General features: G+C 42.2%; 1 protein-coding gene across 3 annotated transcripts in view; it reads left to right on the forward strand.

Annotated features, from left to right (window-relative positions):
• The window catches only part of FGF13 (fibroblast growth factor 13), a 262,685-nt gene that overhangs the window by 76,733 nt on the left and 160,531 nt on the right, over positions 1-25,421 (forward strand). The window lies entirely within an intron of this gene.

The following is a 25,421-nucleotide window of genomic DNA, read 5'->3' on the forward strand; positions in this document are numbered from 1 at the left end:
TTGTTAATAAAGTTAAGAAGCAGTGAGTGATTGGGATGCAGGATGGGAATCGTTAGCATTTTCTGTAACAAAAGCTTGAGTGAAAATGTCACTTTAAGCTCATTTACACAGTATTGTTATTGAAAACAATGGAAAGAGCCTGTCTGTTTCTGATTTTGGGATGGGGAACATTTGTTTCCAGTTTGTCTACCAATAGGATAAATCCAGCCCCAGATGTCTAGATTAAAGTCTAACCTTTAATCCAAGACATGATCACAAAAGCCTTGGATTATAAAGATGTATTTTAAGAGTTTCCTTCCCCAGAAGCCTTTCTGTTGTTTTTCCTTTTTGTATTACAGATGCTCATTTGTGCGGAAATTTTAGAAACACGGCATCTGCTGCCAGTGATTTTGGAAATTGCTGCTATTTGTCGATGTCTTCTTTTTGCAAATTGCACAAATGAATTTCTCTGTGCATCTAAATATCTCTTTCAAGATGTTCTATCTAGTCCAGCTGAATGGCAGGCTCTTGCTGTCAGCCTACCATACCTGAGGAAGCTGCCTGCTGTCTTCTGACCACTGGTAATACCTGGTCAGGAATTCTAAGGTATCTAAGGTATTCCAGGATCTTCAACAGTGGACACACTGTAGGAAGGAAATAGAAGACATGTGAACCGCACTGAATAGTAGGCTGACAGAGCAGACTTGATTTCATTTGAAGTCTCTCTTGTCCTAAACTCCATGTTCATATCACTTGGTTGCAGATGAGCATCGAGACAGTGATCCAAAAGAAAAGCAGGATGCTTGTTAGGCAAGTCTGCTTTTACTTTAACACAAATCCAGTTATTTTATGCTACGTATGCTTGAAACTGTGGGAATGGTGGAGGAAGAAACCTGTCTTCAGAATTGTTTTTCAGAAGGGACGAGACTCAGCTTGCTTGGATGCTGGGAGGGAGGCTTAGAAGTGTCAGCGTATATTTGCCTTGTCCTTAGACTGTTCCCTGAGTAGCCACCATCGTCTGTATCTCTTGGCCATATCTAATAGACTAAATTGTGGGGTTGGTGAGTTTTCCATTTAGCCAATATATTTGTTCTTATGTTAAATTTGGCTTTTGTCTGAGATCACAAATTTTTATTGTAAGGAAATCGATAGGAATTGTTTTAACTTCTTGGGAGTTTCTAACCTGGAATGAAACATTCCTTGCAGTTGTGCTGCTGAGTTGCTGGATATCCCCCTGTGGGTAGTAAGCATTAACACGCCGACGTGCCCGGCAAACAAAAGGAGAAAATTGGAACAGAATCCAAATACACATGTATTTGCTGCTACAGCAGTTTTCTTTAATAGATGCTTCTGGCCAGACTGCAATACCCTATAGCAGATTGTAGCCAGCCATGGAGTGTCTGTCTGCATGCAAGCTCTTCTGGACTGGTGCCCAAAAAGACCAGGAGCCTGGGAGCCATGGCGCACTGAAGGGCAACAGCTCCTTTCTGGGGTCCAAACACAGCAGGACTTGAGAGCTATGAGCAGACTAGGCAGCTGTTTGGCCTCCTAAAGGCAGCTGAACTGCACGGGTTGCCCAAAAGTTGAGAACTTGAAGCATCTGCTAAATCCAGCCCAGTAACCTGGCAGACTGAGCTGCCTTGCTGCATAGCGAGGGCAGGCTGTGCTGCTGAAGTTGTGTGTGTTTCCTTTTCAATTTCACTTGTTTTATTTCTCTGTCATAACTAGAGGTTAACTTGGGTGGTGGTTTTTAGCATTCTGTTCTCTGGGTTAGCTTTTTGCAGGCTTTTTTGGTGCCCAGGAGTGTAATCCTTTCCCCACACTGGGGTCTGCTCTATAGCTGAGTCAGCTGAGCAGCATTTGCTGCTTCTGAGCAGGGAGTAGATGCCGAAGAAGCAGCAAGTCCTCAACTGAGAGATTATTTCAGAGTGGTTTCCTCCCTTACCCATTCTTCCTCTCCTAATATTGCCCAAAGACAGTAGTGGTGGCATGTGGATGTGGATCAGCTCCAGTGTGCCCTTGGCTTTGCTCCCCACAGCAGTCAGTGGCTGGTGGGTGTCCTTGCGGCCCCCTGTTAAGTTCGGCTTGGCAAGAGCTTTCTGCGAAAGCAGGCTTTCACTGTGCTGGATTTGTTCACCTCCCTGGCTTGTTGGAGCCCAGATTTGGCGGTCCTGAGCTGCCGTGAGCTCTGAGAGTCCATAGGTACCCTATTCCTCAGTACTCTCTAACTGAGGTAAAACCTATTTAAATAGATTTGAGACTGATATTTATGAATTATCTAATGATGCTGTAATGAGATTTGGGGGCTTATATGTTCATTTTGTAATGTTAAGCACCAGGATTTCATGGAATGGGAGGGAGGCCTTGCCATCCAGGATAAAAATAACTATACTTGCAAAATTCATTAACACCCTGAAAAATGTCTTTGCCTGGAAGCTCTGCCTTCGTTCCTTCCTTCCACCACGTTTCTGCCAAAGCCTCCCAGCTGAACAGATTTGAACCAGGTCAGGGAAGTATGAGAGGGCTTCAGGTTTATTGTATTTTTTTCACAAACTCTAGTGTAAGCAATACTTAACACTCCCTAAATTGCTAATGGTCCTGTAAACTGGTAGGTGATGCCTGTTTAAAAACAAAACAACACCCAACACTCCCATAGCTGGAAGTGAAATAATGTTTATCTGAACTACTTTTTGGTCATAAATGCTTTGGTAATTTAAGAGGACCATGGTGGTCTGGCAGTGTTACCCAGCAGTACTTAATAAGCATTGCAACAAGAGGTTCGCACGAAAGTATTCCTCTCGGAAAGCAATGGGCCTTGGAGTTCCAGGAATCAAATGTTTGGAAGCAGAGGCAGACAGCTACTTTGGCATGTGCTTTATCTGGTTTTCTCTTGAAATGAGGTGTGTTGCGTTTGTTTTGAGTTTGTTTGTTTTTTGGGTGTTTTTTTTTTTCTCCTCTCAAAATCAGTTTAGAAAAGGTAGAGCCTGTTAGAAGGATAAACCTAGGACCTGCAAAGTCAGAGTGCCCTTGTGCAAGTGGTAGGGGGAAGGTACAACTGAGCTGGGTTCCTGGAAGTGTTGTCTTCCTTAAAACTATTCTGAGCTTCCTCGTAGTACAGGGTTTGGCTTGTGTAATTGAATGAGGGTGAAGGGCTGTAGCTGATGCCATAAGTATAAATATTAATTTTTTATTTATTGTAAATATGAGCTGTTTATTCTCTTGGAAATACTCTCCTTTGTTTTTTTTTATTAGACTGTTGGAGAAGTTGCATGGTAGCCTTCACTCAAAAGTCAGAATAATAACACGGTCTCACATGGCAAATAATTTTTTACCAGTTATACTGCCCTGAAGATAAAGCATCTTAACATATAAGCACCATGAAGACAGGCAAAAAAAATTGCCCAGTACAGTTTTCATCTAGCGTGTAACTGAAGAGATACAATTTAGATATATCTGGCATAATAAAGTAAAACTGTAAAGAATTTCAAGATCATATTGTTGTTGAGGAAGGAAAAGATGCGGCAGATATTCTAAAAGCTAAATTCTGTTTTTCATTGTCAGGAAAAAGTCTTATACTTTGTGTGAGCAGGGACAACACAGAACAGACCAATACCTCCTGCGTGTTAGCTGTGCTTGCAGGAGACTAAAGAAAAAGCCCAAACCCTCAACCTACTCAACTACCTTTTGCTTTTGAGCTTGAAGAGGTAACAAAACTGTTAAGACAAGACACAAATACATCTCTCTTTTCTGAAGCAACTTTGGTCACTCTAAATGGAAGGTGATGTTTGCCTTGCTACCTGCATCCACCGTGGTCTACAGCAGAATGTGATGCCAAGCTATTTAGTTTCCCTTCATTTTGTGGACTTATGCCATTTACACTAATTAAAGGTCCAGACATCGTCTTATGACTGGGTCTTGTTTTCAGTCTGATGTTTGTTCTGTGAGGCTGAAAAAAGAATGGGGAGTGCTACGGTAGAAACAGCCTGAAAAAGAATTAATTTTTGTAACAACATGAATTGCATAGCTTTACATGTAAAATAGGTTAACTTACAATGAAGGAAATAGGGAGCACCATTTTTTCAGCTGATAGATCCTCAGTCGCAATACATTTTTAATACTTCAAATATTTTGTGACTTACAGTATTCTCCTCAAGTTCTCATTTTATGGTGAATGTATGCAATTATCTTTACTAAGTACTATCATTCTCCACTGAAAAAATAGCAATTTTTATCTTCAGTCTCCTTTATTAGTTCTTCTTCTCCTTCTACATCCAGAGTACGTTGTTCTGAAGGTATTTTATTTGAAGCAGAGTGCAATTTAGATCCCACTCTGTCAAATTAGTTTCAAGAGGGGATTTTCTATTGAAATTGTGAAAGAAATTCCCTGTAGTGAGACCTGTTAGGAGTAGTATGCGGTAAAGAGCTAGAACCAGGCATCTGGCCTGTTAGTTCAGCTGCTTCTAAAGTTGATGGAGTGAGTGGACTGCTGGTACGTGTGGCAATGGCCTTCTGGTGTCACCAGTCTCCTCTGCAGTGGCCTGTATTAACAAAGGATGGAAGAAACGGATGGGAAGGAGGGAGACAAAATCCCTCCGTACTGTTGTACACGCTTGCGCGTTTGTGTAGCTATCGATTTCAGCTTATGAGGAACCCAGTAAATGTGGTTATGATATACCTTTAACTGTGGGATTTAGGTTTTTTGTTTTTACAAGCATATACCCTACTGCTGTGCCATTTATTTTTTTTTTAAAGGTTTCAGGGAAACATGGGCCTTGCAACAAATGTGCGGTATTTGATGAGTGGGCATCCAATATGGAAAAAGTGTGCCTAAACTCAACTGATATCCTCATGCCAACATGGTTAATTCTTTTAACAAAACGATTCAGATGATATTACTGTCCACTTTGTTGATTATCAGATTTTAAAAAATTTTTAATAGGGAATGCAAAAAGCAAGAACCTTTTGCTAGTTGGAAGCTAACCCCTTAATCAGCATACATCCAGCACTTCTTGGAATGGTTTCATGGTTATATTTTAGCAACCTCTGTCAATAACCATGCCAAACAAAGCCTGCATCCTAGACTCCTCTAGTGAGAAGATATTTGTCTTGGGAATTGACCTGAAGCTGATTTGATTTAAAAAATCCATGCCACACTCTTGTGTCAGCTCCAGTGTTAGCTATATGTCAGTAATGGCAAGTGATTTTTTCCTTTTTTTTTCCCTGGGCAGATAATTTCCACTTCATACAAGTGATACTATATTTTATAGTAGCTAATCTGTGTCTCATTCATTTTTAAATGAGTTTCCAAATGTTGTGTTGTGCTGATTGGGTATAATTTTTAACTTGGCATTAGAACTGTTAATGATGACAGTTCTTTGTGGGAGAATTTTAATTTTTAATATTGCGGTTATTTTTAACACAGACATGTAGCAGATTCATCTTTCCTCTATATATAGGCTCTTTTGGAGGGAGAAGCTTCTTAGCAAACTTTAATTCTTCATTATTTTAACAGAGTTAAAGGAAGCAACACCTGTAAATCTGCTCAATTGCAGAGCCCACATGATGTCTTCCTAATTTGGCAAGTAAAAGATTCAGTCTCACAAGTTATAACTGATGTCAGTTAACCATATAACCAATCCTCCTGACTCAAATAGGTTTTTGTAAGGACGATTACAAGGTTGGGTCTTCAGCTGGAGGGCAGCCCGATGCCACAGTCCACAAGCTTTAAGCCCAGATTACCCTGCTAGCAGGCAAGCCTGGGCCACCACTGCAAGACTGCGAGTCTCTCACGGTCATGGCTGTCACCATGCTTTATCCTCTGAAAGCCTGGTGAAATCCATGAACTGGGTCTGTTGGTCAAACAGCCACAGCTCTTTTGACAAAGCTGACACACACACCCCCCACCCCCCCACCCCAATATATGGGAAATCTTGGGGAAAACACTTCTTCTGAGGCTTCAGAATAACACCTTGAATATTGTGTTCAGTTTTGGGCCCCTCAGGACAAGAAGGACATTGATGTAGTGGAGGGTGTCCAGAGAAGGGCAACAATACTGGTGAAGGGTCTGGAGAACAAGTCTGATGAGGAGAGGCTGAGGGAACTGGGTTTGTTTAGCCTGGATAAGAGGAGGCTGAGGGGAGACCTTATCGCTCTCTACAACTACCTGAAAGGGGCTGTAGTGAGGTGGGGGTTGATCTTTTCTCCCTAGTAACAAGCAATAGAATGAGAGGAAATGGCCTCAAGCTGCATCGGGGAGGTTTGGATTGGATGTTAGGAAAAATGTCTTTACTGAAAAAGTAGTCAGGCATTGGAACAGGCTGCCCGGAGAGGTGGTAGGGTCACCATCCCTGGAGGTGTCCAAAAAAAAAACATGTGGACGTGGCAGTTCAGAGCATGGATAAGAAGGCCTGGGGGTGTTGGGTTAACGGTTAGACTTGATGATCCTAGAGGTCTTTTCCAACCTTAATGACTCCATGATTCAGACTTTAGCCCTGGAAGGTTATCTTGACATTTTTTTATATGCAGTCACATCTAAAGTTTTTTGCTTTGGCCTTGCAGGTAAGCAAGCTGCTTTATGATAGGGTCAGGTCTGGGTGCTGCTTGTGTCTTGAGCAAAGGTGTGATAGAAGCAACCAAGAAGGGAGGAGTGTAGAAGAAAACAGTTCTTGCAAGCAGGAATCGTGGAGGAGAAAGCTGCTCACCTAGGAAGGGGAGCACAAAGACATAGTTATCTCTGTAGCCCCTGTGTGAACTGAGGTCCAGCAGTCTGTGACCTGAGGATTTCATACATGATGTATGGGATGGATTGGGTCTTATCCTCAAGAAAAATTACTGATTTTAAGATGTAGGGTACTGAATTTCTTAGAATTGCATCATCTTGATCCAGAGCCTGGTCTGCCAACTGTCCTATAGACACGGCTAGTAGTCAGTCCCTGCCTGGGGTTTTACTTTGAAGCTTGTTTTTGTTCTGCATGAAAAATGGAGAATAATTTTTCCTGCTTCTCTTTCCCAGGTTCTTTGTGAGCAGGCCCTCTGAACATGCTTCCTGAAGTCAGTGTGCAGTTTGAGCTTCTCTTTCAAAGGTTTTTCTTCCAAGGCTGCTCACATTTTTGTGCAGAACCTACTGCTCAGAGGTAGCAGCTCAGTGCTGATCTCTTTGAGTTCCCCTCTCCATCCTTCCTCTTACACATATGCTTTTTGCCTAAACTATTGCTCTTGTAACATATATTTCTCTGGCTCTTTGAGGCAAGGCTTTCATTGTTTCTCCGCTGTTTTTAAACAGCTGTGCGTATTTATGGTAATTTTGTAAATGATGTAAGTACCTGTCAAAGAAATCACTTTACTGAGCAGCAAACACGCTCATCTTCAGTGAACTGAAAGTATGAAAAAATCATCTCACTTCTCACAAAAACTTGGTGAAGTTTGGAAATGTGTTGGAAGAATATTGCAGTTGTAGCAGTACTTGCCATACTGAAAAGAAAATTGCACTGCTCTCAGAAATACAGCTCACCCTTGTTCTTGTAACAGTCATGTTTACAACCTGTTTTAGCTTGAAGGATTTGTTGGCTGTTTTCTTGATTTGCAGCTATTACAGTAACAAATTGGTGGTGATGTCACGAAGCAGTTTAAAGTGCCTCCTTCCAATCCGGTACCATCCCTATAATAAAACTGACATTAAACATTAATATGTGTGCTTTTCTGATGAGCAGAAAGAGATGTAACGGTATATTACTTTTTTATTCCTGATTAAGACTTTAAGAGGGTGTCTTATTCTATTATCTATGCAAATTGGTGGCAATGATGGCAATAAATCAGAAGAGAAGGACTTGAAATAAACTGCATCAATCGACTTGAAGCACGATTGATTTTTCATCCTCATCAAATCCCTGGATGCTTTGTGGTTTTTCTTACTGTGACAGGATTACTTCCCTTCATCTGTGATACTGAGTTGTCTGGATATTTTTCTTCCCTTTAAATCGTGAATGTGCTCAGGACTAAAACTGAGTGCTTTCAAGATAAAGTTTAATAATTAGGAGGGATTAAACTGATCAAGACAAATAGATGGGCCCATCCAGAACTTGTTTTTTTAAAGAACAACAAGGGGTTCGGATTTTTGGTTTGGTTTTATTTTTGTTTGGTTTTTTCCCTAGTTGATTTTGCAGAAAGCGATGTTGCTCCTGAGACATTCCACACGATACTCTCCTTCCTTTTGTTAGCTGGGCCATGAGGTGCATGCCTTGGACTGGAGCAAAATATGGATGCAAATTAAATTAAGTGGCGAAAGGAGTGACATCAGAGTGATGTTCCACTTTAGGGTCTTAAAAAGAGAGATGACTGTTCTCTTGGTGCACATTTCTTTCTTCTCTGAGATACTAGATCATTTTGTAGAATAACGTAAAATGTTTCATAGTGACAGCAGAACTTGATATTCACTAATAAGTTAATGACATTGAAAATAATATATTAGGTGTAGAGACACATTTGTCTGCCATTAACATTACTGGGAACAAAATTGGGTTCATAATTCATAATATGGATAGAAATCTTCATAATATATAAAGAAGAAAAGAACTGTTAATATATTTCAAGTGAGTGAATGCTGATAATACCCAGAGCTAACTCACCATGTCAGTGCTGCTCATATTTTACCTTCAGAATAGACTTGCATGTGCTTTTGAGTTGCATCAACTGATCCACATTGGCTGACAATATATGAACTCTCAGCCCATAGCAAATATGAGTTAATGTGACTGAGCTCATGCCTTCTTTAGTCTTGTGCAAAGAGAAGCCATGGTACCAGTAGCTAAGCTTCCACACCGTTACAGCAGTTCTGCTGTGTGGTAACTTGTTAAGCCACACGACTGAGCCCTTGCCTGCTGGTTGCAAAAACTGATGCTTAGTCTCTACGGTTGCCTGTTTTTGTTTCATGTTTCTGCTGAGCCTGTGAGAGCTCTGCAGAGTCCGCCTGTGTGTGAGGTTTTGGGGACTGGAGCACCTCTCTTATGAGGAAAGGCTGAGAGCCCTGGGTTTGTGCAGCCTGGAGAAGAGAAGGCTGAGGGGGCATCTCATCAATGCTTATAAATATCTGAAGGGTGGCTGTCAGGATGGTGGGACTAGGTTCTTTTCAATAGTGCCCAACAATGGGACAAGGGGCAACAGGCACAAGTGGGAACACAGGAAATTCCACTTAAACATGAGAAGAAACCCCTTCCCTGTGCGGGTGCCAGAGCAGGGGCACAGGCTGCCCAGGGAGGCTGTGGGGTCCCTTCCCTGGAGACATTCACACCCCACCTGGACGCGGTCCTGTGCCCCTGCTCTGGGGGTGCCTGCTCAAGCAGGGGGTTGGACAGGATGAGCTCCAGAGGTCCCTTCCAACCCCCACCAGTCTGTGATTCTGCCAGGTTGGCTTTAGGCTGGATAACTTATATCCATGGTAAGTTCCACTGAAGACCTTACCTGAGGATTTGTCTGAATAATTTTCAGTTATCTGTGTGTTTCTGATATTTTCAAAAAATGAATTCATTTTTTGATCTGTTGAAATTTTGTTCAGTTCTGTAGAGTTATCCATAGGTTTAAAGACAAACTTATTCAAATAAAAGTTGCGATGTAAGAAGTGAACTGCTCAACTCTGTTTGCTGTGACTGACTATATTTTGTGTGTTATATTTTTCTAATTTATCAAAGGCAAAGAAGGGAATTTGCTTTACTGGAGTGATGAGAGAGCCCAGACTGCGTTTTGGCACGTTGTATGTGGATGCAATAAATAACTATCCCTGCTAGGGATTTTGATGGACAAAAGAAGGGAGAATAGAGAAAAGTGGGGGATGGGGCACCAACAGATTTGGTGAGATAACGTGGTTATACAGAGAAGTTGATGCATCTCTTAACTATTAATGATGTAGTGAATTGCAGCAATACATTGAGGAGCGTCCATGAGTGAGCGACCTAGCTTTGTAATAGTTTTTATTTGACAAGCAGTGAGAGAGTAGAAGTGTGATCATGTGAGTGAGTCAAGGGGCCGGGGTGGGGGAGAGAAGAATAAGAAATGAGGCATCTTTAAGAGTGTATGTGTGTTAATACGCATTGCACGGGCACATGCTGGCATACGTGCAAAAAAGGCAGGTTAGAAACAATTACAATGTAAGTGGATTTACCATCCTGTGCAAGCTGGGAGCTCGTGTACTTCAGTTTTCTTAGGCCTAACGTGCCTTCTAGCCTGAGTAGGAAAGCTGTGTAGAGAACTGTTAGGGTATGTGTCAAAGCGCTACAGGCAGCAGTTACGGTGTGCTCTGCCAGTGACTGAAGGAGCTCTTACCGACTGAGAGGACAACACTGCTAACAAGATATCCAAAAAAGCTTTCCAAATTCCCCTAATTATGCCCACTGATAGTAACGTATTTGATTATGCACACTCAAATTCTTGGCGGCATTAAGGGAATATGTGAATATTCTCATGGATGTCTTTTTTTGTGCCCTGTTTCTGAAATAGAGCCCCCAAACCTGTAACCTGTATGTCCAGTGGAATAATTCATTCCAGACCTCGTGGACGTGCTTCTGCGCAGTCCAGGTGACCAGCTTCCCGGTGGTAGAAAGATGGCTTCAATCCTGAGTTGCTATTAAAATTAAGCTTCCTGTTGCCTTCAATAAAGGTAGGATTACGGCTTCAGTGCTGTAGGGGGATGAGGTTAAATGAAATGCTCTGCAAAGGAATTAGGTAGTGCTTTCAGTCTGAGATGCCACAATGGAAGGAGCACAGGTTGCTTTTGAACACCCATAGCAATTAAAAAAATTCAAGTCATGAAAGCTCAAATTGGTACTTTAATTTCATTTAAATTGCTTCTTTAAAGTGATTTTAGTATTGAAAGTTATTGGACTGTAAAAGAGACTAACTGCTTTACTTGACTTTTCGGAAGTAATTACACACCACATGCTGTGCTTCCATAAAACTGGATCTGTTTTATGAATGCAAGGTGGGAAGCTACCAGGTGCAATGTGGAAATTTAATTGCTGAATATGCAGAAAGTCTGCAATGAGCTTTTAAAACTTTACAAGCAATTGACTGACCTAAATTAACAAAATCTTAACAAACAGCGATTTCACAAATTAAGACAGAGGTTTTCATTTGAGTGCTCTCAATGTGGGAATCAATGGATGTGCGAGTGTTTTTGTTGTGGTTTTTTTTTTAAAGGCTAGAACATTTACTTTTGTAAAACAATGGAGAGCCTGCTTGAAACATAAAACAACAGAAATTGGGTCATTTCGTTGAAGGATGACATTCTGTTGGTTCATGCATCTTGCTGGATTTACTTGCACAAGTATTCCCACTGACACCAGGAGAATGTTTGTCTGTATGGGTGTCAGTTTGGACCTTTCTATAGAGTCAGTCACAGCCCAGAATATGGAAATTCTATTGGCTCATTAAAAGTCAGAAGTTAGTTTAGGTAAAAATATTCTTTTAAGCTGAATTTGAAAGCAAGCCTTATAACCTTAACTAGTCTCCCTGGGAAATAATTTAACCTTGGGTTAAAGCTGAACCTGAGGGTTACATTCTCCTCCTCCTCGAGATATCATTAAATTCAAATGGAGGCAAGACAACAGGTTTGCATTGTGTAAAAAATAGTGAGTCCATCTCCTGTTCAAAATAGAAAGATGATCTCCTGTTTTTACAGGTAGTCTTCTGCGAGGTGACTCCTGGGTTTGGTTTCCCTCTCCCATGCACGCTGCTGAAGCAGTGGGGTCACAGAAGTCACTACAGAGTGCACTTGAGGTGGCTGTGCTGCCAGCCTCCAACTTCTTTTTTGTGCCTCGGATACAGTAAAAACAAGCTGGTGTCTTTGTCTTCTCAGAAATTCAACATGACAAACAAGAAATTGGTTTGTTCTCATGAGAGTTTTCTTGACAATTATGGGAATTTTAGGAAGGGCTGCAAAGGCAACAGCAAAGCATAGAAATGTGCCCACCAAGCAGAATTCCTGGATCTTTTAATCTGCCAGTTTACTGCTCTACCCCACCATTGTCTGTTAATACTTTCCATTTTGACTTTAAAAGAAACTTTAGCATAGAGCTGAATACATAATTGCATTTATTTTTTGGCTCTGCGCTTGATCTAAAATAGCACATAAAAACAAAATAGATATGCTCTGAATCTAAAAGAAAATTTGTCAGCATGCCTCCCTGACAAGAATATATATTTTTAACTCAAAAAAAATAAAAATAAAAAACCTTTGAAGCATCTTTATCTTCGTGAAATGAGTTAATTGCTAGAGAAGCATGATTCATAAAACAAGATCACATCTGGGACGTAGCACTTTTTCCCAGAAGTTCCTGGATGAGCTGATGAACCTCAGATTGTGGATTTGAACTCATTTCCCTTTTCAGCCTGAGGGAATTTAAATGCCTTTCTTCTGCATCCCTGGAAAGTATCTAGATGCTGACCTGTGGAGTCAGTCTGGGCTCAGCTGAATATTTAAGGAAATAAAGCAATGTTGAGAAGACAGATTGAAAGCCGTCCTTCTCGCTTCCCTCGTGGTGCAGTGTAGTCGTTGCACTTTCCTGGGCAAATAAATGCTGCGAGTACGAACCTGCTCAAATGTAGGCAGGATATTGCATTGCAGAGGAGTGCTCCAGCTGACAGCAGGTGAGAAGGCAGCTGCTGACACCACTGCTCTTCTGTCAGCCAGGCTGAACCCCTCTGCTTCTTTCCAGCTAAGATTTAACTGAAATTATGGCTTGACCAAAGCAGATTTCTAGGCAAGCAGTGTGTTAAGCAGACTTCCCCCCCCCACACCTTTTCTCCATAATGGAGTGTATTCTGCCCTTGGTAAGGCGCATCTTGCCCAGCGTATTAAGATGCAGCAAAGTCATCTCAAAGGAGTCGTTACCAAGAGAATGTATTAAGACCTCCGCGCCGTGGGGTTCCTGGCTGCCCTTCCGGAGCATACCTTCCTTTCTCTTCCTTTTCTACAGTGCAGTCGGGAGCTGGGTGTGCTCTGCAGCTTTTCTGAGTCAAAGGTGTCCAGTGTTAGGGGGTTTGTGAAGTACAAATAATGCTCAAGGACTTTTGGAGGAAACTCAAGTAACAGTCATTTCACACAAAATTGTACTTTCAAATGCTACTAGTCACAGACTGTGAACCACCGTGTATTTTGATGAATGCTTTGCTATCAGTGGCACTGCTTGAGGGTGTACAAGCATTTGTCGGTGTAAAGAATATAGTATTATATCCAATAAGTTACTCATTTTCTTTCCGTGCAAGCATTATGGACAATTCTGTGAAGGGCTGTATAGTCATATACATGTAGGTTTAAGCTTGACCCCTTTATAGGGATCCATGCTGCTTTTACCCAATATGCTCAGATTGGTGGATTTTGATTTTTTTATAGTATGGAAAAGCATACATATGTTCTCACAAATCTGTACCAGGAAAGACATGTTAGCCTACAGATAAAATAGACCATCTGTCGAGCTACTACCAGGACACTTCTCTGAAGGTTTCATGCAAAGCTGGAGCTCCCGGAGAGCCCCCACCCAGTGGGGGGAGTTGGGGGCGTCCAGTCCTGTTTCCCTGTGTCAGAACTGCTGATTTTTCAGTCTGTGCATAGCACAGTCAGGATGTTTTGTCTTTCGAGCACTTGAAAGTTAATCCCAAGGAAACTAGTGTTCAGTGGGAAAAGTTTGAGAAGTTCATGTGGCCTGAGATCTAACAGAGGAAAGCTGAGGAGATGTTTGATATGTAAAGGCTAAAAAAGCTGTGAACTGGAGGAGAAAACTGAGTATTTAATCTCGTGGTTTTACAGGAACGTTCAGATGAAAATTCAGCCTATTACTGAAGTTCAGAAGAAAACACAAACAAAAAACAGTGGAGACTTGTTTTATTTGTATTGTTTTTCTATCAGAGCTTTTTATTTTTTTAAGAGGGAAAATGCATTATTTTAACTATTATCTAGCATTTTCCATGTAGTTAATTCATTAATAAAGCTTAATTTATACAGAGTGATAATAGCTTGCAGGCTTGCTTTCTTCTTTCATATTCGCTGAAAGATAAAGCTGAATGTTTTTTATGTTGCCCTAGCTAAATCCTCTCTAATCAATATATCCTGCAAATCACCTGACTAATTCTATCTGGGAGTCATTTGAGGAGGATAAACTACAAAGCCTGTGCTTTGAGATGACCCACCTAGTGAGTAATATTTCAAACAGGCAAATGGATTAGAGCTTTTCACATACTTTGCTGCTTGTTTATTTAAAGTGCTACTTCCTACTGCAGGTTTTTTCCAAACTCTTTTTGTTCTTTGACTTTTAAAAATCTGCCTGTATAATGTCATTAGATTACCTGGTATGTTTATTTTCTGTTTTAATCCTATAGGTCATATATCTGCGTCTCCCAAGCCCTGTGCACCAGCAGACCAGCAATGGACAGTGCTTTTGCAGTTTTAAACCCTGCAGCTTATGGAAAAATATTTCAATATTCTGGAGTCTTGCACAAATCCTGGCACTTTGAGTTTAGTGGTTGATACTGCCACTCCGTAAGCAAGAAAGATATTGCCTTGCTGAGTTTGCCTGAGAGTTTTTCCCTCCCTTTCATTTTCCTACAGCACTAAGTGGGGCAGGGATTCAGGTAACTGTTTCCTTGTGCTTTCTGGAGATGCTCGGAAACTGTGAAACTCTGCAGCCAATCAAGGTGATCCCTCTGAGCTGCTTCTGCTTAAATATACAGTGATGGCAACTGTGTGAAATCCAGCTTAAATGCTGATGCCCCCAAATTTCTCTTTGCTTTGTGTATTGGCTGTGGGCCAAGCAGGGAGGAATTAACTCTGTGGATGTTGTTTCATTAAGTGTGACAAAGAACTCAATTTATTGGTAAGCTGGTGTGGGAATTTCCTGAGGTTAGGTGTAGGAAGTTGAGAGCAAAGCCTACAAGCAATCTTGTATAATTCAATAAAGCGTTCATTCAGACTCAGGAGCTGTTATTTTGATGCATATTACTGCTTGGGAGAGCCCAGGTTTAGATTAAGGAAAGTACATCTTGAAATGTTACGTGTTAGAAGAGAAGTGCACAGTGGCTTTTTCTTGTCTTCATCAGCATTGTCTTGCTCTCTGGAAAGTTGAAAACTTGCGAATAAATGCTTAGACATTCAGTGTACAAATAGTGCACTGTATGAACTGAATTTTTATGTTCAGTGAGGACCGCTTCTCACCGCTGGGTCCTGTGCTTCTGTTCCACATCTATAGCATGAAGGTATCTTCACTTGCTGAACAGGGATTGAAGACCCTTGCTGGATTGATTATTATGGCCTGGTGGCACGTAGACTTTAGCTCCTTGTGTGCAAGAACTGCCTTTGTAATGACTTTAAGACTATGTGTTCTCAGTTCAGAGTCCTGCAGTCATGTTGTCTGTGTGGTAGTTTCCACACTAGGTGGTCAGCGGAGAGGGAACTGCTCACTTGATCCTACATTTCTTAATTTCAGTGACTGAATAGCAGAAAGCGAATATAACGATAATTTAGTGAAGTTGAGGAAGAGTTGATTTGTAAGACAACAGAAACACTTGGAATTGCCTTAAATGTTTTTGATCCAAGAAAAGAAAACCCTAGCTGAGGTTTGAGCACTGGGCAGAAGAAAAGCCTGCAAGAGATTTTGTTGTTCTCTGTAGATACCAGCGTGAGGTGATCTACATGGTTAGACTTAATGTGATGGCCAAACAGACTTGAATAGTGCATGTAATCAGTGGCATAAAAAGGGATATTGTCTTTACGCTTGATTCTGTGATTGGATGCTGCTGACGCTCTTGTGCTTCTGCCTTTATCTGTTCTTTTCTTAAATCGCCTGATTGTTATATTGTAGTTTACTTTGTAGTTTTCTGTAAGTCTATAAAAATTTTAACTTAATGTTAAAAGATTTAACATAAATTTTCAGTTTCATTATCTTCATGCCGTTATGTCTTCAGCTTCTGACATCTCAAGCTTTGCCTGTACCAATTCTAGTGAATTTTTCTGTGACAAATATTAAAACTGGACAATCAGAACAAGGGATGGAACTCATAGATTTATACCAATACAAATCAATAGAACACGAAAGCAAAAGCCTAAAGATAGTTACAAGCTGAACTGCATTGACAGCTGACGGACAAAGCTTTCCTGTGCAAGTCTGACTGAAGGTAAATTTGGCTTTTGCATAAGTTGAAAAAGGCTTAGACTGGGCTTGTTGTTGGCTTTCATCTTCAGTAAATATAAATCATTGGTGGTGCTCAGACTGAAACGTAATGGTGGTAGCTTCCAAGGTGCAAGAGGAGGGGAATGCTGTCGTTTTTTTACCAAAATATCATACTGCCTTCAATTTCTATCATACCATCTTCAATTTTGGCTTCTAGGGTAGTTACTGAACCACATTCAGAAAGAGTTTGTGACCCTTAGCACATTCTCAATGCTATACAGAAGTGTATTGCTGCTATTCCCAGAAGGGCTGTTCACAAACTCTCAATTTAGTACGTTTATGATTTGCTGACACTAAACTGTGTGAAATTCTCTTTAACAGACAGCAGTCAGCATGCTCACTGCACCGCAGTATACAATGACTTACTTTTTAGCACAGCCACAGAGCATCAGTTGCTCTCAATTTGGTGAATTACTTGAAACCTGTGTTAATTTCATAAGGGAAATCATAAGAAAGTTTAAATGTTACAAACACTATGCAGAGCGGTGTTGTTACTGAATAGTTTAGATTAAAGATGTGCTCGTCTGTGACCTTCTGGAAATGTCAAGGTGTGGTAAAGTAGCAAACATTGGACTGTGTTTAATAAAAGTACTTATTAAGTTCCCTCCTTGAAAGCACACTGTGATAACATTAGCCGTCGTAGTGTACTGAACCGCATGTTGTGCCGAGGTGTTTGGTCTTTACGTGAAATTTAAATGCAAGCATATTAATCTTTTTCTCTCAAAGTCCTTCTCTGTTTGCCTCTGCAAAATATTTCCCTGCTCTGTAACCCGCCTGGCAGGCCGGTGCGTGCAGAGACCTTCTCCGACAGCGCAATAATGTGTGCGTCCCAGCTGGCTCAAGGCCATCAGATAGCAAAGCCTCCCACCCCCGCCTCACCATCCCACCGCGAGAGCACACTTTGTCACTGTCGAGAAATCTGCCTTATCAACAGCGGCTGCGAGGCTGGCGGTTAGAGCTCTGCCCGCTACTTAGCGTCTGTGCATGTGGCGAGCCTTCCTTGGAAATGGTTGTGTCCTGCCTGAGGGAGGTCTTGTCCTGCTCTTTGCAACTGGGACAGGTGTGGAGCTTGCCACGTTAATCAAATACGAAGGGCAAGAGTGGGAATGTGATAACTGCGTCTGTTGAGACGGAGGAGGGCTATATTCGCCTTACAGGTCATCTTATCATAGGAAAAAAGCAAAAGCTGGGATAGGGGATTTCAGGTACCTGTAAAATGCTCCTGACATGGGCAGTGCTTGTAAAACAAATATTGACAAAATGCCGTGCTCTGCTTCTGCTGAATACTTGTGTTCTGCAGCAGTTTACAGCTCTGCGTTGTGTTGCAGTTTTAAATACCTTAATGGGCCAGAATGTGCTTTCAAAAGTGAAATCAAAATTATCCACAAAGGAAATGGAAGAGCAGAAATGATCAGATAACTCAGCTGTTTCAAAATGAACATTGTTGTATGATCAATACTCATTTTGAAAACACAGTTTGCTTTGGCCTCACTGGAGTCTTTTACCGTTGAACAACAAATGTTTGAAAACGCCGAGCCATGCACGCAGCCAGTGGTAGGCCGCTGGGCTGATCTGGCAGGTCCCCGGAGGACCGTAGGTCTAGTATTCAGTAACACGCCGTTGCCCAGAAGCTGGTCCCACCCAGCATCTCTCTGCAGCAACCTCACGCACGTCTTACTGAGGGGACAACAGGCCTCAGGAGCCTTGGGCTGAGGAAGAGCGGCATGTGGTGAAGGGTTAGAGACAAGCCCAAGATCAGCTGGAAGCTGGATTAGGGAAGCTAGGCGGGGCCTACACGAAACAGAATGGTACCTTTCAAAATAGTACTGTCATCTGCCTCTGAAGCTCCAGGTGGCGGTAGGTGGAGTTGATTGAGGAGATAAATGAAGAATGTACCCAATAAAGCATGGGTGTAGAGAGCCCTGGAGAAGGGCCTAGATTTCTTATAAAAGAGATGAAAGTAACAATGTACCTGAAATGCAAAGGAGGGAGAGATGAGCGTAACCTCTCTTGCATTTCAGATCAGTTTAAAGCAAACAAACCAACTCTGCAGGGTTTGTGTGGTTTTTTTGGTGTTTTGGGTTTTTTTTTTATTATGGTCAAAATTAAATGGCATTTTTGTCTGACCTGAACTAAAATTTGGTTTTACGCTTTTCAGACTGGTGATGGTTGTAGAGATGTTGGCTTTTCATCCTAAGTCAGAAGGGAATATTCCTTCCGTGCTCTCAAATATTTTCCCAGGGCAGTCATATGGTTTTCAGCACAGCTTTAATACAAACCCCATAGTGTTCTTTTGAGGGCTATTTCCCTCTTGCGATATTGGCCCCGCTCCTAGCCACACTTCTGCAGTTCAGCTGTGTGCTCCTGTCATTACTGGCATAGCTGGGCAGGGTTCAGTAAGGCAGTACCTGGGCAGCATCTGAGAGTAAAACGCCCGTTGGCTAAAATAAGAGTGGTTTCAGGATATTTGTGAGCATCAAAGGATGGCCAATACCTCCTCAAGCCCTTTGAGATGAAAGGCACACTGATGCAGCACGCTCTGTAGTTGTCTAATGGCTACTCACACCTCTCTTCTCTCCTCAGGGTCTGGGTTTGCCCGGCTGCACAGTAGATAACAGAGGAGGGTTTCTTTCACTGAAAAGCATGTCCTTATCTCCTCTCTTGCATGGATCACACATTATTTTCCCCCTATAGAAAGCAAACCTTGAAAAATGTCTGTCCTTTTAACTGTATGTAGCGTTATGGCTGACATTACATCTGTCTAAAATGTCAGCCACTTTGTTAAAATGGCCAGTGTTTAATTGTCAGCATTGTTTTTTTGGATATAGTAAATAGGCTGAAGCCTGTTCTGTGCCTGAAAGTCAGAAGGAGGCTGTTGCTGGGTTCCCAAAGCATTGTGGATGCTTTAGTCACTACTGCCAAGATATGTTCCATCTTTTTAACTGGAATAAATGTTCTGAGAGCTCGATGCAGACACCTGATCTTTTATGTTAACTTCTAAATAGATAACAGTGGGGCAGGAGGACAGGAGATTTTTCATTGTTTTCTTTTTACTTGTCCTAAGCTTAGCTGAAGTTGGCTATATTGCTTGGTGGGGTCCCCCCTGCTTGGTAAGCACTAACATTTTGCAAGGGCTGTTGCCTGGACTGATTGATGTTCTCCTGGTTGTGAAACAGGCACAGAGTAAAGATGAACTGAGACTTGAGAGAAAGAGAGGTACAGTGCTAATTAGGGGCTGTTGTTCGGGCCATTCACAAGTAAAACCATTTTTTTACCTTGAATGAATGAATAAAAGGTTATTTGGGAACATAGGAAGTAGTATTGGTTTGGTAATGTCTTTCTTCATCTTTCACTGAGACTTCTGAGCCAGAGGATGCTCTCCTCGGGGGGGTTGGGCCATGCTGCTTCCCACGTATGTCAGTGGAGCAAGGGAACTAGGTGCCTTGCAGGGTTAGAGCCCAAGTCAGCAGTAGGATATGACAAGTTCCAGAAGTTATACAGAGACAATTAGCTTAAGGGAAAAAAATCTATGATCTCCGCAAAGATGATGTACTTAGCTGGTTAATAGGGGGCCTGCTGGTCTGCAGATGCAGAGTCATTTACTAATTGCCTCACTTGTATCATTGCATTAAATCCTAGATCTGGTTTCTAGTCCTCTGCTATGCCATAGAGCAGAAGGAAATCATGTGCTGCCTCCCATCTGCTGATGCACGTCAACCTTTGGAGCCTGGGCTCTGTCTGGGGAAACAGCACTGGGAGTCTGGGAGCATTGCGTCCTCCAGCTCTGCGGGGCTCAGCTCAGCCTCTGGCCCACGGAGAAACCCACCGTGTGTCCACAGGCTGGGCATGCTCTGGAAAATAAACAAGGTCATGCTGGGTCAGCCTTTGCTGGAAATGCATCTCATCCTCTCTGTATTGTCATCTTGAAAAAAAAAAAAAGAAAAGTTAAATTAGTGATGAAAGAGATTCTGGGGGCCTGGGGGTGTATTTGCAGTACAATGGACAGTGAAGCAAAAGCTGAAAAGAATTAAATGTTCATATCCTTTGAAGTCAGGCTAGGGTACTGTGATTCTGTTTTGATTCATGCCTGCTGGCAAAAAAAAAGCAGGTTGTCAGTGAAGAAAGTCTTTCTTTAGACCTATTTATTACAGCTAAAATATTCAACCCACTGGTTGGTGTATTGGTGCTGGCAACTACTGCAGAATTAGTAATCCCTCCGAGCTGCCAGGAGACAAAGCGAATGGCCTGGAGTGCACCGAATCCTGTGCCGTTTGTTACTCTTGGAGCGATGTTGCATCGTTCTGCAAAGGGCTGTAGAAACGCGTTAGATCAGCAGTGGGACTAAAGAAGCTCAATGTCTTACGGCATCATGGCTTGTGGTTGAGTTGTAGAGTGTCTACTTGGAGTTTCACCCTATGGATGCTTTATGATGGGATAAACCCCATTCCCTTTGACTACTTTGTTAAGCAGCTAGCTTCATCCTTTAAAGGCTTAAAAGAAGAAGGGACGTGACAGGGACGTGACAGCATATGAGACACAACAGGTCCCAATAACCAGCAGTTCTGACCACTCCTCAGTGAGCGTGGGTGACATGCGATGCCCTCTCTTACTGTTAGCCGCCAGAGAGCAGAGCCTGGGGGGCAGGTTGGGGATCCGGCGTTACACAGGGAGAGGGTACACTCCATTCAGCAGTGAGGGACAGGCTCCCTGTGATGTCGGGAAGTCTCCAAAATGCACGTGTGCCCGTTCCTGGCTCTCACACCAGTGAGATAGGTCTGCGGCTCTCCACAGCTGGGTGTTGCTGCCTGTCTTGCATGGGGGGGTTAAAGATTTTGCTGCATGCATTTTTGGACCCTGATTGTGGTGATAAATGAGTTGAACAATGCTTTGAAGAGTAATTTCAATAGAAAAAGAAAGTGAAGTCTATTTTTAAAATATCTGAGGTACACAAATAGGCAAGCCATTGAAGATGCCTATGTGGCATCAAGTTTAGAGAAACTAGATTTATACAGAACTACTTTTCAAGGACTGTCTGAGATACGAATGCACTCGCTTAACTGCTGAAGGCTTTGTGAAGCACTGGACGTTTCACTGGCTTTGTTGGAAGGTTCAGTCTTCACAGCCACATTTTCAGCATCTTAAAGAAATAAATCGCAAACACCCTGAGCTTGCCATTATCTCCTGTGAAATGGCTTTCTCTAAGAGCAGTAGCCGAGGACCTGAATGTATAAACTTTGTGTGACCAGATCTATCTGGCCCTGCATGAGTGGTGGTTTATGTTAGATGGCCTCCACAGGTCCCTTCCAACCTCAATTATTCTGGTGTTCTATAAAATTACTTTGAGTATATTTATTGGCAGAAGCAGCTATTTTTAAAGCAGGATGAGCTATATTTAATTTGCTTAAATTAATTTGTTCATTGTTTAAACTGGAGTTTGATTCTTCATTGTTATATTTCTCAATGCAGTTTCTGTTCTGAGCATTGCTATTAGCATGAGAAGCTTTTCGTCTCCTGGAGAGCTTCCTGGGGAATCTATCTCAAGTTACATAGACCCCTGTCTGTGTCATCTGATGCTTTTTTGGGAGGATTAGTGACTTTTGTCTGATAACCCCTTCCTAGCAGAAGTTTATCCTTGTACCCATATCAGAAGTCAGACTGCACAGGCCAAAACGTCACCATGCTCCGTCACCCCAAAATAACGTTTCCGTAGGCTGGGGCGAAGGCACCCAGGGAAGCACACGGAGCTGCTGCCTCGGGGGCTGTTTTGCTGGTGAATGGTTCTCTCTCTGCTCTGGCTGCTTTCATGATGCTAAACTTAGCATCTCACTGGTGCACATATATAACTTCCATTCTCACCTTTTCTAGCTCAAAGTCTCTGTGTCTTCTACAGAGATTTCAATGTAAACATTCACAACCAGAGTGCGTGGATACAGTGATGTGACAGCCAAGTGGTTAATTATAAATGAAAGAAAAACCCCTCTAAGCTGTGCCAGTCCCTTCAAGTGATCCAGATTTGTCTGATAGCCTGTGTGATCATGCTTCAGTTCACTCTGTCACAGTGGATTTTACGTGGTTTGCAATCTCCCTAATGTTCAACTCTTGTTCGTTGTTTTTGACATTGAATTTTGTTGTAAATCTCTAAAGTGGTCAGAAATGATAAGCTGAAAAATAAAAAGAAACTAGTTTTTTTAATTCTTTCTGCTAGATCTTTGACACAAAACCGTGTGTGGTATTGATGGAGAATTTATTTGGAATATGAAAAGAGTTTCCACTGTCCATCCAAACAACAAATGGCATGTAATTGTAATGAGCAGTGATATACTATAATTAGATATCAGTATTATAAATTTTTTTGAAAATCAACAGATGTGAGGGGAATGAGTGCTATTTTTAGACTAGGACTCTAGATGAGAGAAGAACAAAATTCTAAACCAGATTTTGATTGATTTATAGAGACGTGGGAGAATCCACAGACCAGGGAGTACCTCTTCTGAGATAGGAACAACTGTCTAGTGGAAAACCTGTGGTTGTAGGTGCCCATATCCCTGCAGCTGGGTGGCTGCTACAGCTCTGCAATGCAGCCTGGACGTTTATAGGACTAGTAGGGCCCTTGCGTAGAGTGCAAGGCTGAATGAGATCTTGCTGGTTTTCATCTAGCTAAGCCCATCCCTAGTTTGCCCTCTCAGCAACTGCCTTCACGCTCTGGTCTCTGGCATCTCCTCCTGTGCTGCCTGCCACAGCAGGAGAGGCAGAGGCTGCTCTTTGTATTACAGCTTGGTAAATCACTCTGGCCGCGAGCGTTTTTATGCCTGTGATTTAACTCTAGAGGAAACTGAGGACGTGACAAAGGACGGAGCAATGTGGAGGGCTTATACCGAGGAGTGCTGAGCATTTATGTCCTCTTTAAGTTATTTGATTCTTTGTAGTGTCATGGTGGACGCTGCTGTATAAGCACACAGCCTTGGGCCGGAGTGATGCGGTACAGGGGGATGCAGCCCTGATCCGGGCAGGGAGAGGAGATGGTCCCATGACATCCAATGCAGCGTGGCAGGGAGCTAAGCAGGAGCTTTCACATCTCTGGTGCTAACAGAAGCGCAGGATACATCCTTCTTACCCACCTCAGAAAAGTCCTTGCCTCACACAGGGAAGTCCATGGACTCGTAACACGGACTGCAACTTGTCTCTGCACCCGGGTCTGCAAACCCTTCCCACCCTCAGTAATTCCCACTGTAGCTGTTGTTCATCTTGACTTACGTGAACTTCCTGCGTGAGGAACGCTCTGTGGCAGAGATTTGTTACTATCATTGCCTTTAACAGCTTATTGGAAAAAATATTAAGACTAATTTTTTAATATATTTTAATTTGCTAATCTTTTATTACACAGGAGCTAGAAATCTCTGGGGATATAATAGGAGAAAATAGCAATTGCAGGGCTTGCTCATACTAGTAGCCTCTTCCCATAGGTACAATATGTTATCGCAGTGTGTCTAAGACATTATTTTAATTGGTCTGATACAGACCTTCCCAAGATGAATGATTTGTCTTCATTTTATTAGTTCATTTCTACTTCATTACTTCATTTGTTACCTGTCATAAAAGTGGAGACAAGAAGGCCAGTGTCTGTATTGAGGATGCAGAGGACTGTTGCCTTTTGTAAATCATTCTGATGGTGGTGAACGTTTTTACATCTGTGACCTGAGCTACAGAGGAAATTGCTGCTCAACTTCTGATGAAACAGAATGTAGTGCGATAAAAGAGCAGGAAGGCCTGTTCTGAATAATGGGAAAGTAAGTTGTGGCACGGCAGTGACTATAACTTGTGGGAAAGTAGGAGAGAGAAAATAAAGCTTGTAACTTGTTCCTCCACTTTTTTTACTTAGTATAAAATTATGTGTCCTAGGCAATGACAAATAATAAAAATAACAGTGAAGCAAGAAATGTTGCACAATGAACTTATGTCATCTTTAGTTCTTTTTTTCCCTTTTCTTTTCCCATCTTGCTCAGAAGATAGTACAGGCAAAGCATTGCTTTTCTTTCCAGTGTCACTAAAAGCATTTAAGATTCATTGCAGTTCATTGGCCCGGCTTTCTGCGTTATATAGCTTGAACCATTTGTGAGAGGGGTTACTAAGTAAAAATGAGCGTTTTATTATTGGTCAGATATTGGTACTTGAAGTAATGGCAGAAAGTAGTAGGCGCTATAGATGTATGTATATATAGATGTATATTCCCGCTGTATGTAGACCACCTAACAGACTGCCGCCTTCCTCCTGCCATTCAGTCACATTTAGCATCCTCGGGGACTACGTTTTTGCTGCTGTTAGGTGTATGGACTCTGCAAGGAAGGAGGATGAGTTGGATCCTCCTCTGACTGGTGCCAGCACAGCAGTGCTGGTAGCGTTCCAGTTGGAAAGGCTCCTGGACGAGCAGTGTCAGCCTGCAAAGTTTGCTTTTTTGTTCTTGTGCTATTTCTTCAGGTTTTTTTTTCTGCTGCGCTTTCTTCCTTTCTACAAAGCTGTCAAAATTAATGATGTTCTGATTCTCTACAAATTTGCTGTACAAGTTTATTTTGCAAATTAAAACATGAAATCAATCCTCACCGTTGTGTCGTGCCATTTGTGTACAAGCATCTACAAATGTGCATTGACTTACACCGCAGCAAGCTATTTTTTCATTTTTTTCTGTGAGCTCACAACTGTGTATCAGTGGTGACCTTCTGTGCCATCGTTCATCTCGTTCACTGTGACAAGATTGTGAACAGTCCCTGTTCGGCCAAAGGCTTGGATGTTAGTAGTAGAAATACTTGGGATTTATTTTACTTCATTTATGTGCCATGTAGCAAACCTCATCCAGAACAGAAGCCAGGCTAGTTTTCTTGTGGGGAGTTGCCCTAGTAGGCCTCCTCCTTGACACCAGCTCCCCAGGGTGATGTCTGCAGGGCTGGCAGAGGGGGTTCACACCTATCTAGTGAAAAGGGAGACCTGCTGCACAGGAGGATGATGATTCTTCTCTTATGATCCTGTGACCAGTTCCCTCTCCCCAGGAAACCCTGTTTTGGGGAGATGAAGAGTGGCTTAATTTCATCTTGGACATCATGGGTGAAACCTTAGATGGAAGTGTTGAAGTGGGGCTTCACAGCAGGGAAAAAATTTTGCCTGCAAATGCAAAGGGGTTAAGTAGCGCATACATACCTTACGGCATAATCCTTCCATCACGTACATCAGGGCAGGATA

Source organism: Phalacrocorax carbo, chromosome 11 (assembly GCF_963921805.1).
Source record: "Phalacrocorax carbo chromosome 11, bPhaCar2.1, whole genome shotgun sequence".
NCBI classification, from domain to species: domain Eukaryota; kingdom Metazoa; phylum Chordata; class Aves; order Suliformes; family Phalacrocoracidae; genus Phalacrocorax; species Phalacrocorax carbo.